The 17,107-nt window shown below is 44.7% G+C and overlaps 1 long non-coding RNA gene across 1 annotated transcript; it reads right to left on the reverse strand.

The window, feature by feature from the left end:
* Window positions 1-14,922: 14,922 nt before the first annotated feature.
* LOC306803778 lies at window positions 14,923-16,703 on the reverse strand. Its single transcript, XR_013774693.1, has 2 exons — window positions 16,555-16,703; window positions 14,923-15,271 (listed from the first exon to the last, which is right to left on the reverse strand). It is a non-coding gene; the product is annotated as an uncharacterized lncRNA (long non-coding RNA).
* Window positions 16,704-17,107: the final 404 nt, after the last annotated feature.

Genomic DNA, 17,107 nt, shown 5'->3' on the forward strand with positions numbered 1-17,107 from the left:
TTGGAAATGCTGTAGAAATGGTGAAGAATATTACCACCCACCAGGCAGTGGGTAGAGTCCAGTTGCTGTTTATGGCACCTGGCAAAACGAGACAGATGCCCTTTGGCCTGGGGTTGGGCAGGTTCTTGCTTTGAATACATAGGCATTAAAACCCAGTTTGTGGTAAAAAAGGAAAAAATGGGAAAAACCCAGCCAAACAGGAAATATCTTAAGAAACTGTTACAAAACAACTACCAGGAAAACATCTTGCCTGTATTTAAATGGGGAGAAGAGGCCAGACATTATCCTGGCAGAGGAAGATATCAGACATGCAGGAATCAGTGGGAGGCTTAGGAAACTTAAATTTGGGCAGTGGGCTGAGACAATGTTGGGCTGAGGGAGTGCCTCCAGCCCACCTGGTTTCCCAGGAGCTTCCAGAGAGCAGCACATGCTTCCCTGTAAAGGGCATGTGGGCTGGATTTCAGGAGTGGGAACAGAGAGGAATGTTGCTTGCATGGTTTGTTCCTGCCTTTGAGCACATCAGAAGAAAACCCTCTGAATCAGACCCCTTCTCACTGATTGCCCTCAAGGCTGCAAGAAGTTATTTTGCCACCCAAGATACATGCCACGTATTTCCCATCAGTTTTTCCTCCTCTTTTCCTACCAGCTGCATCCACATACCGGGAACAGCCAGTTCCAAGAGCAGCTGATGGGTGTGAGCACATATGCTCCCCCCAGCACTCCTTGCTTGAACAGGCCCCCAGCAGAGGGTGGCATGCAGAGCTGAGAAGTTCCACATCACCAAAAAACGAGATGCTTCCATTCTGTGTAACTAATCTTATGTCAGACTGGAGGGATGAAGGGAAATGTGTACACCAAGCACAGGAAAGTCTGCGAGTCTCTGCATGACACTGTCCCTCCCACCACAACACATGCACAAACTATTCTCAGATTGCAAATATAGCTGATTAACTGTACTCATTATTTGTCTGGCCTAAGTAGAGTTAGGTGTTTGAACAGGCTGTTTGGCAGAATTCAAGATGTTGAGTTCAGGTTGTAAACCCAGAAATTCCTACTCTCCTCTCTCCCACCTTTTTTTTTTCTTCCCCACTCTCAAAATAAATCACTATGCCTAGAAAAAGCCTTGTTTTATTGTTTTGAACAACTTAGCACCTGTCTTCCTCAGAGCTCACCTAACCTATTCCCAGGTGTGTATTTGCTGAGGAAAAACACAGGTTACTGGGAAATAGTTTTGATGGCTCCTATTAAAAAGTTTGACTGTGTGGGAAAGAGCCCAGCACCCATCGAGCCAGAAGACAACGCAAGAGGGATCCTCACACCCAAATTCCCTTCTCTGCTGAGCTGCCTTCCTCTGTGGGAAGTACACACTTTCAGTCTGGGGGATCTCATTTACATCTGCAAGGTGGAGCAGTCTTGTGAGGAGACTCAGAATGCCTCCCCAGCCTGTGGATCTGGACTCCTTTCTGGATGCTGGGCATCAGGAACTAGATGTGGCTACACCAGGTTCCTTAACTTCCTTCAGATGAGGTTAAAATTCTTTGCACCTGGTGCTGAGTGTACCCTGGTGGCTTTTCAGCTGTGTTTTTAGTAGTATAGTGCTAAAAATAGAGTCTAAATATTCCCTTGAATATCTTTTCCTAAATTTGATGTGTAAAAAACCTTCACCTGTTTCTAGGCACTGTCAGCTTCTCCTGCTCCCTCTCCCTATTAAAACCCTTCTCCCCTTTTTGGTGGTTTGTGATGAGAGTTTGAAGGGGCTCTCTCATTTTGGGATGTATCCTGCTGGATAGGCCCTTCTCCTATCCAACAGTGGTCTTAAATCAGGCATCCAACTCCATCAGGTGAATTTGTACATGAGAAATGATGTGGAGCCAAGCTCAGACACTGGCCAGGTCTGGAGCAGCCTGAACCTGTCCAGAGCTCTGTGGTGCAAGGGAAGCTCAGGTACAGCTCTGTCCATTTTTCCTTTTATCAGGTGCTTGTTCCATGTTCATCTGGTCTGTAATGTGCTTGTGTGGCACAGCAGCAGTGCTGTGTGCACACCTGATGGGTTTGAGAGTGCAGAGCAGCATTTCAAAGCAATGAGGGATCATCAGGAGCACTCTGGCTAAAGTCATGCAAACTCCCAGAGCACAGACCAGTGCCACTGAATTTCATGTGATCCACTGTGTTCAAATCCAGAAAAAAAACAGAAGAAAAATATATCTAATGATACTAAGGCCAGAAGGATGTAGCTCAATCCAAGGTGAAACCTGGAGGAAGGAAATACAGTAGCAGTGGAATATGAGAAGGGATTTTAAATTCTTGCAAACACAGATACCTTTTGTGACCATGGCCCTTCCTTCTGCTATATCAGCACTTTGCTGGTAACAGCTTGGGAATCTGAAATCAGTTCCTAAACCCTTGACCTCTCAGTGTGTAAAAGCAGCAGCAGGCGGAGGTGGATTTGCTGTGGATAAAGCTCTTTTCCACAAACTGTTTATCATTTAATATCAGTCTAGGGACAAAGATAGCCATAAATCTGTGTGAAGCATCTATATACTGTGTCCATTCTAATACTGAATGGGATGTGTGCCAGGCAAGTGGACTGTGGGGTGGGTGGGCTCTTACTCGGTGAAGAGTTCTGCCAGAAAACTGGGAAAATTGCATTTAGGCAAAAATCAGATTATTCAAGAAGGTGCTATTGCATTTGTGTTTATCATTAAGGCTCCTACTTAAATGTAAAATATGTCACTAGCATTTTCAATTTAGATTATCTTTTAAAACTTGATTCAAAAAAGGCAAAGAAAACATGAAACATTTTGATAGATATGATTTCTCCTGCCTTTATTCCTACTTTCCCCTCTTTGTCTATGATGTCCTATTTGCAAATACAGTTAAGATAAACTTTTAATTTAGAAGGATAGAGACAGGATTGAGGGTTGGAAAATTCAACATCATCAAGAGATCACTTTTTTTTTTTCCTTTGCAGTGCTGCATTATTGCTTGCTTAGGAGTGCTTGCCCTGGTCCATGTGAAGCTCTAAAATGAAAATCCCAAGCCAGTCTAAGGCTCATTTTTCCTTGTGGGCTGTCTACAGAAATTGTTCCAGGGATGCAAAGCCCCAGATGATCAGGTCTGATACTCCTCTGGAAAATTCCAGTCCCTCGTTTCTTGGAGAACAATAGCTAACTGCACAGTGTCCACCTGCAGCCTTCAAAGGCTGTTCCCTCTCTTAGGATACCTGTCTGTCTCTGGTAGTTTTTCTAGCAATATCAACTACTCCAGGGTTCTGAGCCCTGTACCAAGGAGGCCTGGATAACTGGTCTGTTTTATGGCTGTCTGCCTGTGCTTGATGGAAAGTTTTGTGCCAGAGAGCAGGAAATTTGCAGTTCTGGTTAGGTGACGTTGTGCTCGTGGCACTGTAACATGAATGTATTGCTGCTCTGAGGCTCTGCTTTCCTGAAGGGAATTAGAGCCTCAGAAGAATGGGAATGAACATTTTTGAATGTCAGCAGTTGACAGCTGACCATTGCAAGGCCTCCAGGAGCCACCTTCTTCAACACACAGAAGCCAAAATTTCAGCAGCAGTATCCAGCCTCCCAAAGCTCTGTGACAGTGACCACTCTAGGTTTGATGGAAAATAATCTGAGTTAGGTGTTCCTTGAAGCTTGGTCTTGCCTTCCCCAGTCATATTTTCTTTTTGTTTTTCTTTTTTGTTTGTTTGTGGGTTTTTTTGTTCGTTTTGTTTTTGTTTTTGATTTGCTTGTTTGTTTAATTTCTTTTTTCCCCCTAGCATATTTCATTGTATTACAGGGGAAATCTAAACAAAGTGGGTGGGTCTCAGTGATCCTCCATGCCAAGGCAGGGTCATTACAGCCTCTGATGACTTTGGTGCTGGGCAGAGTGATGCCTTGGCAGCATGGATGTCTGCTCTGACCTGCTGTCTCCTGACACTTTTACCAGAGCATTTATCTGCCCCTATGGAGTATACTGAGGCAAAGACTTGCTTTTACATTGCCCCATCCCTAAATTGTGCCCAGAATTGTGGAGAAGCATAAGTTGGTCATCTGAGGAGAGTTTATGGCTTCCCCCTACTGCTGCTTCCCACCTCATGTGACAACTCTTCCATGACACTGCAGCAGCATTCACCTGCCAACTTGTCCGTGACCAGTGCTCTGTTCTTGTAATGGCATTTCACCAGCCCACCTTGTCAAAACAAATAGGCACCTTTGCCAAATAAGCCATGAGACCTGTGCTCTGCCTAGGGCTATATGTGTCCAGCTTTCCAAGGAGCCTGCAGGATTTTTTCTCAATATTTTCTCCAAGCAGCAGCAGACGTTTCTTCAATCTTGTATTGCCCCAGCTGTTGCTCTTTTATTTATCCCAGACTCACCTCCTCCCTCCAGGGCTTCACATGACCCCAAACATCTGGAGCATCTGGCGTGCCCATGTTAGCAAGAGAGGACAGTCCTGGGCTCTGCAGGGCGAGTGTGTCCCTGACTCCTTGCTGCTGAGGAAGCGTGGGGCTGGGCTGCTGAATGGCTCGTTGTCTTTCTCTGCAATTCAAGCAGCATCTCCCCCTCCCCACACCCAGACAGACCCAGATGCCAGGGTCGGCAAGCGAGGGCACCACGAGGGGACCTGCCAGCTCTGCCACTGCAGCTGCTCCCTCTGTTGCTGGCAGCTGGGCTTGAATATTCATGGCAACAAAAGATTAGCACTGTGTATGCTTGGCACTGGAGACAGATAAACTTTCTTGAGGTGCCGGTGGCTCTGTTCTCATCCCATTCAAAGAGCTTGCTCCCTCTCCCCTGCTCCACTTGTCTGCTCCATCGACCAGCTGATTCTCTTGCTGTATAAATGGCCTCTGTTGGGAAAGGGAGGCGAGCAGCTTGATTAAGTATTCAGCAAAGTGGTTCAGAGTCCAGACAAACTAGCGCAGATCTTGCCAACACTTGCACTCAATTGGCACTGGGGAAAGCCAGGGAAAAAGCTCTTTTATAAATAGGCAAAATTTTGCAAGGTATCAGAGTGTACTTATCAGCTGTTATCCCCTGATCAATTAATTTAGACTTTTAAGACTATCATTACCTCTGACTTCCTCTGGGGTTTAGGGGTTTGAGTATCTAAACAACATTCAAGGGGGCTTAGACCTTTTACTTACTCAGAAACTTTTCAGTTTCATCTGATAGGTTCAAAATACTGTCTGCCACTTCTTCCTCCCTTTTCTGAACTGGAAATGAAAAAAAAAGAGGAAAAAAGGAAATACCAAATTAATGATTATTATTAAATTATTGATGTTGGTCAGAAGTGGAAGAGGAGAGCTTCGTTACTTTTGTCACCAGGTTATTGTTTGTGAAAGGAGCCTGGAGTCGTGAAGTTGAGAGCACAGGACAGTTGGCAGCTTTGAAAACTTTCTCAGATGAAAGGATGATCAACCTGGGCAGACAGAGTATGGGAGCTGGAAGTGTGATGTGAGTGTTTATGTGACCATCTAGGAGATGCCCTTACCTACCCTACATTTGAACCACTCTTTGTTCCTTTCTTGGTATATTCCTTGGCAGTTTTCAGTCCTCCGTGGGCTGGCAGGGCTGGGCAATGTTTAGCCCAGAGCAGATTAGTTGCTGATGTTTGGAAGGGAAATCTGGAAAGGTTACAGACAAACTGTGTCTGGAGATTGAAGAAGAATTGGTTACAGATGATCAAGCAAAACCATTCGCATGATAGTGGTAGCTCTCCAAAAGCATTCAGAGGTTACAGAATCACAGAATATGAGTTGGAAGGGACCCAGAAGGCTCAAGTCCAACCCTTAAATGAGTGGCCCATACAGGGATCAAACCCCTGTATGCAGAAGTGGTTTGGGTATTGGGCCACCTTGCTCTTTCACCCAGTACATCTCCCTTCACCCACCCAATAAGGGTGGTGGCAGCTGCTGGCAATTGAGGTGCTTGGTTGCCTCAGTGGTTCTGCTGGGGCTGTGGTGCTGCAGCTCTCCTTTGGCAAACTCCCCCTTGTGCTCCCATCACATTTTGTGCTGAGAGTCAAGGTGCCAACTCAGGCTGATCTGCCTCCCTCCAGGACTTGGCATTAAATGTCACACTTTAATATCAAGTCACACTGTAATAATTATTCTGACCCCTAGATGAGTGCTTTGTAGAGTCAGCTTTTGGTAAATAGAGCAAACCTATCCCCTCAAATTTAAGAGACAGTATCTTTTCAGTCACTGGAGTGAGAGCAAATCATCTGAGCTGCTCCAGCTTTCTGCTTTAGGCTGAGGTGAAGCACATTAGAAGTGCCTGATCTCTTCAGGTGTTAGAAGGGAGTCTTGTCAATGAGATCAAATACAGACATCTGTGCTCTAGATGGCTGCAGCAGCTAAGCTGATACCCCACTCAGCCAAGGATCACCAGCATCCCCGAAACTGTCTGGGGCCAGAGGGGTGAACCATGCTCATGTTTTGAAGAACTGTGCATGTAATGGCTCAGCACCACATAACACAGTTTGTGTTGACAGTGGAGAGAGGAGTTTTCTATCTCTTCCCCAGAGCACCATATAATGAGGCTTTGGGGACCCAGCAGTAAATGAATGTCACAACAGACTACCTGATGGCCTCTGCTCAAAGTAGCCAAATAATTATCTCATTTTGGCAAATCACACAGGTCTTCAACTCAGAATAATATTAATAGTTTATTATTTGCTGCAGTGTGGGAAACGGGAATAACTTTGATTTTTCAATAATTTGCTAGGAAATTAACTTCTGATGCCAAAAGCAAGGCTGCTGCATTGATAACCATTCTCCAAGGGTAACAGTGGGGGAAGAAAAGAGCTTAAGGCCATGGCCACCTGCTCCTGCTTCATCTGACACTGCCATAGTCGCAGTCTGCCCAGATTTGGTTTGACAGGTCTCTGGTGAGGACAATTGGAACAACCTCATTAGAAAAGAAGAGTAAACTGTTCAGAAATGAAAGGTAAAATTTGTGTCTGCCAGTTTCATGGGGCTATTTGGAAACAGGATCTTTGCATGAAGTCATGTTGTAAGGTCAGTGCTGTAGAAAAGTCCAGAAGTGTTTTTCCTATGAGGCAAAAAGCCAACATTCTCAGGTGGACAGGGCTGTTCAAAGCTGATGTTTTCCTCTCATGCCCTCATGAGTGAATTCCTGGTGATGATGATCACTCCTTGGCTTGTTAAGTGGGAGGCTAGACCACACTTCTCACCTACAAATTGCTCTCTTGTTTTGAGAATTCACTTGAGGAGATACCACATGACATTGTGCTGGTTTGTTCCCAAGCATCAGAATGAGTTTTCTCACCTCTTCCACAGTCTTTTCTTCTCTCAAGCCTCCAGCTAGGATCTCATGAGTTTCCCACAGCAGATTATTTCTTTCTCCTTTCACTGATTTTAACAGAGCTCTCCATTCTCTGTTTGCACACACAAAGAATTTCACACCTTATGCATTACCTGGAGCCTTCCCTGGTCTCATATCGTCACACAGTGCAGTATTTGTCACTGTTACATTCTGAGTCCTGGAAATAATGCTCACCTTCTCATCCATGCTGTGTGTCAAGAGGTGCTTTGACTTCTTTATTCCCCTCACAAAGGGAAAGTTACCACTCAGCACACCAATTTTTATTGAATCCAGATACATGGACAAGCTGGAATTTACACCTTTTCATAGCAACACAGAGCAAACTCACTTCCAACCTCTCTTGAATTGTCCATCTCTGGAGTCACTGTATCGGTGTATGTAGATGACACTGCATCTGCAGATGCCAAAGCCATGAGTGTGCCCCAAGCTGTTCCCTGCAGCATCTCAGGTGATAAACTGTCATCTGGTTCTGCACCACAACATTTTCTCTGCCAGTTTCATCAGAAGAACAGAAATAGGAGAGCATCTTCTCCATGGTAGCACTGGGACACTGTAGTTCTTCCCCAGAGAGCAGTCTCTGTTGACTTCTCAAGTTGACTTCTCCCGGAAAAAAGTTGTTCTGGCTGCTACAGCCAGTGTTCTCATCCCATTGCTGGCAGCTGCCTGAGATGCCACTGGAAAAGTAACATCATTGCCTTGCAACAGCAGGATAATTGTACCTCTGAACAGACATAAACAGCCATCTTTATCCTCTGCCAGAGCAGAACCTGGTAAGAAAGGATTACTGATACAATCATATTTTTAAAGCTTCACTTTCATACAACTTCTATGCCGAGATGAACAAGTACAGAGGTAAAGAGACATTTAAAATTAAGGAGGAGCATAGAAATGAAGCCTTTTTTTACATTAACTTTGAATGCTGATGGACTTTCAGTGGTGCCCTTGCTGTTGAGAAAAACTACAAGAAAATGAAGCACTTATTTCCTGAGTACAAGTATGATGTAGAGGCCCAGAGATGAGAGCTATGCTAGAAAACCAAAAGGCAAAACATATCAAAGAAAGCAGAGAGACCAACTGCCAGACCCCTAGGCATTTTTCTGAGGCATTTTAAGAACTTTTTAAAGGACTTCTAAATAACGCAATCTGGAAGTGTTAGCTTATCAGAAATTATAGACGTAGAGAATTATTTGGAATCTACAAACTAAACAAATTTACTTAGACTTTTATGACAAAGTGCCTTGCCACCGTCAGCATTGAGAGACTGCTTAGTCCTTAGAAATGGCCTGGTTTGTAAAAACACAAATAAACACAAAATCTCCTTGCAGTCTCCATGAAGATTGCAGAGATAAAGCTCTCTCAGAGTACAACAGGAAGCTCTGAGCTGGCAGCAGACCTTCTCCTATAAGGAATCTTGGAAGAGCTTTAAAGAGGCAGAGTGTTGGGACACAGGAGGGGAAATGAGTAACAAACAGGAACCCTGCACAAAAACAGCTGCCTTCTGTGGGCTGTGACGCTGTTTTTCTCATGCAGCATGGGGAGGCAAGGACGTTTCATTCTTAAACTTTCACCTTTGACAACAGCAGCCTAAGCATCGGTGTTACACAGCAAAATGCTGCATTTTGCAGCAGTTCCCTCCATACATGTCCTCTTCCTTTTCCATGAACTATTTATTATCTGTGAGTTGATCTTATTGCGAAAGAGATGATGGTTTTCCTACAAGATCTGCATGTACACGTTTGCATATTGTGGGACTATGTTTTCTTTGGGGTAAGCACAGAACTTTCCTGGTGACACAGGCAGGCACAAGTGCTCATGTCCCATTAAGTCAGAGATCCCAAGACACATGTACTAAATGTGCAGTCCAACATTATGATGTAAGTTGTGGTGTTGCCTCTATAACTGGAATATGATTGGTTGTGATGAAGAAAATATACCAGCTTACCTGGCGGGTGTAGTAAATTATATGTGTGAGTAGAGATGGGGAGAAAACCTGGGTACACCATGTAGACAGTATTGTATTAGATTACACCATGTAATCAGCTCTTGTTAGCCACAGGTTTCTTATTTAATGATGGAATGTCTTGATTAAAAATGTGAGCTTCTGTTGGAATGGGGTATAGTAAAGGACTAGGGTTGCACTCTTGGGGTACTGGTCTGCACTGGTCCTTGTAGATAGTGTTGTTTCAATTACATGTCCTTCCTTGTGAGCCAGCTGCCCAGCACTGGGCAAGCTGCTGTGGCAGCATCTCACTGCCATGATTTCAGCTGGAGGACACAAGTCCAAAATGGTCCAAAAAATGAGTCTATCTTTTGCTAGAAATAAAGGGAAAATATCTTTCAGGCTGTCACCTTGATTACACAGCTAGTTACTCATGCTCTGAGAAGGGGAGGGAAATACAGCAAACAGTGGGTAAGATACAGATACAGAACAAAGAATGGGCAGCTTCATCAGCCTTGTATTCTCCCATGAAGAACTGTGAAGAACTGCTACCAACATTTCTCCTGCCTTTAGCAGAGAGGATAAATGACACCATTCTGCACAGCCACCAACTGCTGATTCAAAAGTTTGACAATCAGACTTATGACTTCCAGCTGCCCGCCCTGTTCCTGTGGCAGAAGTTATCATCCCCACCATGACATGTACCTGCTTCCGCACTGGAAACATCATGTCTTAGCTCAACCCACCCACCAACAGCCTCGGGACTTGGACAGGAGTTATGGCTCCTGCTGAGCACGGGGCTGCAGCAGAGGAACCAGAGAGGGGACAGCTAAAGCTTCTCTGGGCTGTAACTCCATGCCATGCACCAGGACTGATCACAAAACCTCTGCTTCCTTCTGAAGCTGAAGCTTTAGGAGAGGAAAGTCCAGCTGTAGCTAATCTTTCCTGGCTTTCTAATGGTAACAGTAGTGATTAGCCTTGAAAGAATGTCTAAAAATACATAGAAGTAATGAGCTTACATGGTGTAATTTAGTGCTATGCATGCTTCCAGCTGAAAATTGGACAAAACCCACAGGTGTCACTGTCTGTTTCATCCCACATCAGTTTAAGCAGTTTGACATGAAGGTTCTGAGGAAGGAAGCTGCAGAGCAGAGGCAGGAGGCCTTGCATAGGAAAACACAGGGATTCAATATACTCCACAATGGAACTCCACAATTTTTCCAGGCTAATGCTTTTAAAAAATACTTACCCAGACTACCTGCATCTTAACAATAAAAGAAAACAACAATTTCACCTTACAGTTTTTCTTATGGCCAGTATAAATCATCATATTACCCTGACTGCATTAAGGGACAGTATTTTACACCAGCTTGTCACTTGGATGACAGAGTGGCTGGTGTGGGGTCATGAATTGTCATCTTCTTAGTGCTGATGAATATTTTGTAGCCACAGGAGCATTTCCGAGTTAACTAAATGACTAAAGGCTGAATGAATGGAAGCAGTTTGGGTCAAATGGATTGTCCATTAGAATCCCAGAAGAGACCCTGTCACTTGCAGACCTCATAGGAGCAGAATCTGGGTGATTGCATATACTGCTTGGCAAACTGTCAGCACAGCACACTAACAAATTCATAGGAGCTGCCCTTACATGAACTATTAGGAGGCCAAGTGATTAATAGGTTGATCTGTTGAAATTTTAGTTTCCTAAAAGCATGACTGAGTGGACTCATTGCTTATGATACCAGAAGCTGTTATTAACATTCCAATAGCTGGTTTTCATTAAAGACATCTGTGACCTAAAACTGTGAAAGCCTGTTTGGTTTTGCATTTGTGTCATAAATAAATAAAACACTACATTTGTATACCCAGCACATGTTTCCTGTAAGGGGTTTGCTTTCAAAGCAGTCAAAGCAAAATACATTGGCTGGTTGCAAAGGCAGCTGATGTGGTACCACTTTGCAGCTCAAGACTTTCATCTCAGGTAAGGACAATGTGACCTGGGGAGATTTTGAGTTTCTTCATGCACTGTTCCTTTTCCATGCCGAGATGGTACTCTGCTTTTATGCAACATGTGGACCCCAGGCACTTGGGAACTTGCCTTTTGGCAGCCATATTTCTAATCTACGCATACTGCAGAAGAATTTCTCCCTCCCCACCCACAATGCCACACATATGGTTTGTGCTTGCACCTCCTTCTCCAAGCTGCTGGGAAAACCAAACAGGAACTGTAATTACCACTAAATTTTGCATCAACAAAATAACTGATTTTTTGAAACAGTCAGCAGCCTAGGAAAGATTATGAAATAACAAATGGCACAAAGACACAGCATAGCACAGTGGCTAAAGACCTATTTACCCGAGGCAGTATGATTTTGGCAAACTGATGACTCACCTAGGCTTAGGTCTGGAAAAGGGCTAGGGTTTGGGAAAGGACTTGAGCCCTCAAGGCTGAATTGTGTTGCAGAAACCCCACTCAGCTAATGCAGCCATGCCACTGATGTTCTGAGGGTACTGTGTATTCTGATGTATTTGTAAAATACACAGTTGTCATACAAAAAAGCACAAACTGTTCAATTATCACGGTCTAAACCAATGTTTCTACCCAGGAGCACTAACCACTGGACTGCTGTCCTGTTGCCTGCTCTCTAGTCCTCAGTGGTTTGGTCCACAGGACCAGCTGGAGGTGGTTCTCTCTCCTGGACCTGCATGTCTCAGGCAAATGCTCCATCTCTTGAGTGACAGAATTTGGAGAGAAACTGCACTCTTAAGCTGTTAGGCTGAAGCTGTTTCCCTTGTGGGACTAGCCAGGGACTGTGATGAATAGCAACAGTGATTTAAGTCTTCCTTCTTCAGAGGAATCGGGCTTGGAAGGGTTTGGCTGCTGAATTCCCCCTCTCCCATGAATCTGCAATCTTAGCCTGGAATTACATGTGATAAAAAAAGAAACAAACCAGAAAAAGAAATAACCCAGAAATAAACCCAGAACCTGGCATCAGGACTTGATACTGTGATCACAGGAGCAGGGAGATTCTCACAGAGATCTTTGGATAAGACAGCTGCCTTCTGCTCAGGCTGAATGAGTGAAACCTTCTCATTGTGCCCACTGAAGAATTGTCACAGCCTGGTTCTGCATGGGGGAAAGTAGGAGAGCTTTGGTTGTGAAAGGACTGGCATTTTACAAGAAATTGTCACCCTCCCCTGTGCTCAGGGAATCTCTTGTTTAGGATAGGAGGTTGGGACCCTCCAGCCACTGTTATACCAGGGCCTCTATCTACACACTTTAAGCATATACAAACTGCACAGAAGAACATTGATCCATCACTTGGGTCAAAAGGGGAGGAGCAGCAGCAGACAAGAAATTTCTTGCAAAACTGGGCAGGACATGGATGGGAAGCTGTTCTCCTGGTATGGGAAGATTTTTTTACTGAAATAGATGAGACTGCTTTGAATTTTCAGAATTACCAGAAAACTGGTTTCTTCAGCAGATGGGATGTCTCACTTCATATTCATTTTTGTTACGTCTATGTTCAGATCCCACTTAGTTTTCTTTCTGTGAATCATGTTTGTAAACTGTACAGTTCAGCTATTCAGATATTGGGCAAGGTCCTGCCAGTTTCTGTATGCTGGAAGAAGTCTGGAAGCTGTTAAAACAACCTGAAATGTCCAAAAAGAAATTATTTTATAACCTGCAAATCCTACTGATATCTTCCAGGTTCATCTACCACAATTCGTGCTTCCTTGTGGGCAGTTTTAGATCATGTACTAAAATGTCTCAAATGACCAGCACAGACTGGAGGTACCATGTAACATAGCTAAAAGGTGCTGCAGCATGTTCTTATTATTGTTATTGAGTTAGGAGGTGTCTATGCAGCTCTCTGCAAACACATGTGGCATGTCTCCTTCTGTGCTTTCAGCTGATTGAAAACTGTAAATGTGATGAACATGACATCAGGATTTCCAGGGAGGAGGAGAGCCTCAATTCAGATTTCTCAATCCTCTTCCACAGTCATGGGCTAGATTCCTGCTCTTAACAACCACATCAGAGAGTGAATATAGTCTGTGACTGCTTACAAAGGACCACCTCATGATGCTCTCATCTGACATCCTCCCCATGGATCAACTCTGGCCCATGGGAAGCATGGTGATGAAGCATGCACTCCACAAACTAAGCAGTCACTGTTTAAATTTCAAGGACCTGATTCTTTTCCTACCCATAGCAGATGGAGGAGAAAACACAGCAGTCAAGGACTCAGTGTAAATGGAGCAGGCAGTGCTTTCCTGAGACAGCAGACAGCTTGAAACAATGGCTCTGAGAAGTGCGTCCTGCCTTCATTCATCGCACTAGGAGACTTGCCACCGAGTCCCATGGAAACAATGTGAACAGCCATATTCAGGCTCTCACTGCTGATTATTTTAGCAGACAGGATGGGGACAGGGTAGGAATGAAACCCATATGGGAAGTGGGAATTGCATGGTAGGAAGTAGGGAGACAACACAGAAAAAAATCAGGGAAGGGGGAAAGAAACAAAGACAGGAGGGGATGAAAGAATAAACCCTCAAGGGCAGACATGGTGATAATAAGGTACTTGCTTGTTATCTCCAAGTGACACTGGACCCAGTGTGGCAGGAATAGAGCTAACAGGATAAAGATAACTGGGCCATTTCTTCCTCAGTGAATGTTTCACTTGTCTGCTGTGTCCATATCACATGGAGAGAATTGTTCTCTGGCAGGAGGACTCAAACCACCTTTCAGCATATCCCAGCCCATGAGTCATGAGAAAGCATCTCCTTTCAACCAGACTCAGATTAGGCACCTAGCACTGGCCAAGGTGGGAGGAACCATCTCCTGGAGGTATCTGTCCTCCTTTACTCTTCTGCAGAGAGACTGAGCTGAGACTGAGACAGAGCTGTTCTCAGCTCTGGAGGTGAATCCCACCCCAAGGATGGGTAGGAAGGATTGTGTTTGCTGGATGTGCTGCTCAGTGGTTTGTCTGCTAAACTGAATGGTGAGCAACCTTTCTTCCAGGAATCAGATGCTTAGGACAGGTATGAGGTCTGTGTTCCTTTTTCCCAAGAAGCAGCAAATTACAACTCTGGAGCCATATGGTACACCTGTACTATTAAATTAAATGAACCTGTGACTTTGTTCAGCACTGAGGCCAGGTAGCATTGAGCCACTCATGTCCATACTGGTTGTGCTAATTCCTGTACTATGTCTGGAGCTACTGCACATGACAAAACTGTACAAGAGACATTTCTATTCGACAGAGCAGACAATATGCCAGTGCCTGGCAACATTAATTTTACTAGGATAGAGGAACCTAGATCCTAGATTACCCCAGCCACATCAGTGTTTTACAGGTGTCTCATAAATGTTGTTCTGCCCTACTATTCTACAAGCACCTCTGGCTGCTGTCCCAGCTACTGACCCTGGAGCAAAACAAGGAGAGTCTTAAGGAAACTTCCCTGTGTGATCATGCAGGAGCCACTGTGGCAGTCACACTTGCACCACCTGAGCTGGGACCAAGGCCTCTTCATGGCTACATACTACCCACTCCCCCTCTACCCCAGTCAGACCAGATTTCCTTACCAGCTCAGCCCCAGGTTTCCCCATAGCAGACTCTCAGACCTCAGGATCCTTAAAACAATTTAATCATGGTGCAATAACAAAATAACAGCTTGAGCTGTGTGTCTCCAAGGAGGGACCCCAAACAAAGGGAACCCTTGGCTTTTATACCCTCACAGTCTCAGTGTTCCAAAGCCTGGCATCATCAGCTCCTGCTGTGTCTCTGAGTGTGCAGTCATTTGTCCTTCAGCTGCACACCAAGCTGACAACACCAAATATATTCCTCAACAAGTGGAAACATCCTGGCACAATCCAAAGGGATTTTGCAGCATTTCTTTACAGACTCCTCACTTGTGTCTCATGAGCTTTGAAAGCAGAAATTGCTCAGCTCTGCAGGGTGACTGACTCTAGTTGTTCCTGTCAAGAGAAAGAAAGGAGAATTTCAGGTTTGTATCAGAAGTGGCTGGGATTGACAACTGCCTGCTCCTACACAATGAGGAAGCAACCTTAGTACTGTAAGCAGGATGTTTACTACCAGGGATTCACAGATACTATCAGAAAGGCTTGTGATAAGTGGATCTGATACATTTCAAAACCCTTGAGGGCCTTTTCCTAATTTGCCATGTGATTTATCAACCTGTTTTTGTCCTCTAGTGCTTTCCACATATTGATGGCACTGACCTTGAAAAGCCCATGGCCTAGTATGTGAATGATATTGTGTATGGAATGACAACAGAATTCTAGGTCAGAGACTGGAGGTGGACACATGAATGTGGAGACTGAACAAGCTGGAGACTATTTCCAAGTGCCAGTTTGTGCAGGCCAAGGTCTCAGAGTGATTCACAAAGTAATATCCACATCTGGTGTTGCTGTTACTGCAAGCTAAGTGACTGACTTGCCTTCTCCTCTGAGCCATGCACAGCTGAGCTGCTGAGGAATCCCACAGCGTAAGGGAAGCTCTATCTAGTTAAGTCACACTGGGGTCTTGCAAAACATGGTGCTATTGTCCCTGCTCTACAGAGAGGAAAGTGGGGAGTATAAGACTGTAGAGTACACCAATGGCAGAAGGAGACAGCTGTCCCTCAAGCCTTACTCTTGCTGTTTCAGGTGGGGTTCTCCAAATCGAGAGATTTGAGAGAGGTTCTCATCCTACCAGAGGTGAAATCCTGGGATCATGCCTCTCCTATGGAGTCACTCTTTGGTTTCTTATAACTATTGCAATAAACACTGACCCAAGAGGTCACTTCCCCTCCTGCTCACAGCCAACACAACTCAGGATATTTCTTTATACAGGAGAACACGACTTGAAAGTGTTTAATGTGCCAATCAGGCTGCAGCTGCTGGGTGAAATGCAAGCATGGGTCAGGTCAGCAGGCAGTTTTCCATGCATTTCCAACAGGACATCCAGTCTACACATCCTTCAAATTAAGCCTAAATATAGACTGGGTTCATGAAATCCAAAAGCTGCTAAGTAGAGCAGCTAAAAAAGAGCTAACTAAAAAAGTCTCCTTCAGGTTTGAGGAGCTTATAGATGATTTATGTTGCCTAAGCATAAAGAATGTTGAAGCTGAGATGCCTAACAGGTCAGGAAATAAAACGAGACTCAGCTCTGCTCTTTGCTCTAAACAAAATGCAAAGTAAACCCTGCCCCAATCCTGGTTTCATACAAGTCCTCTTCCACTACAGCTGCACAAACCTACTTTCTCTTGGTCACTCAGAGGGGTTCCCTGGCTGCATTTCTGAGCTGTTTTCAACTACAGTAGAAGAAGCAGGGAAGAAGGTCTGTTTTTCTCACTCATCAGCTGAAGGTTTGCTGAAAAAGTAAATGAGAGTCAAGGGGTGGTAAATGAGTGTTGGAGTGTAGTCTGACCTGGGAACCAGCCTGGCACAGGAAGATGCAGTCTCACTTGCAGAAAACAGAGCAGTAGCTCCAGCAGTATAGTTTTTGCAGCCCACAGAATGAATGAGGAGAAGGGGATGGATGAAAGTTCCCTGTGTGTAGATGTCAGGGTCTGGCCCATTTGTGAGAGCATAAACCAGGTTGTAACAGTAATTGATCTCCTCTTGACCAGACACATCTGAGAGACGCAGCTGCTTGTTTCTGCTTGGGAAGCAGGTAGACTGCTGTAACATCTGAGGAGGTCATTGGGTTGAAGTGGGAAATGTCTGTGCAGTCTCAGAGTTGGACTGGCAGTGGGTACGTGGCTGTTATCACACACCGCAGGGAAAGCCAGGATCCTGCCACAGTCCTGC

Source organism: Erithacus rubecula (assembly GCF_903797595.1).
Source record: "Erithacus rubecula genome assembly, chromosome: 6".
NCBI lineage: Eukaryota > Metazoa > Chordata > Aves > Passeriformes > Muscicapidae > Erithacus > Erithacus rubecula.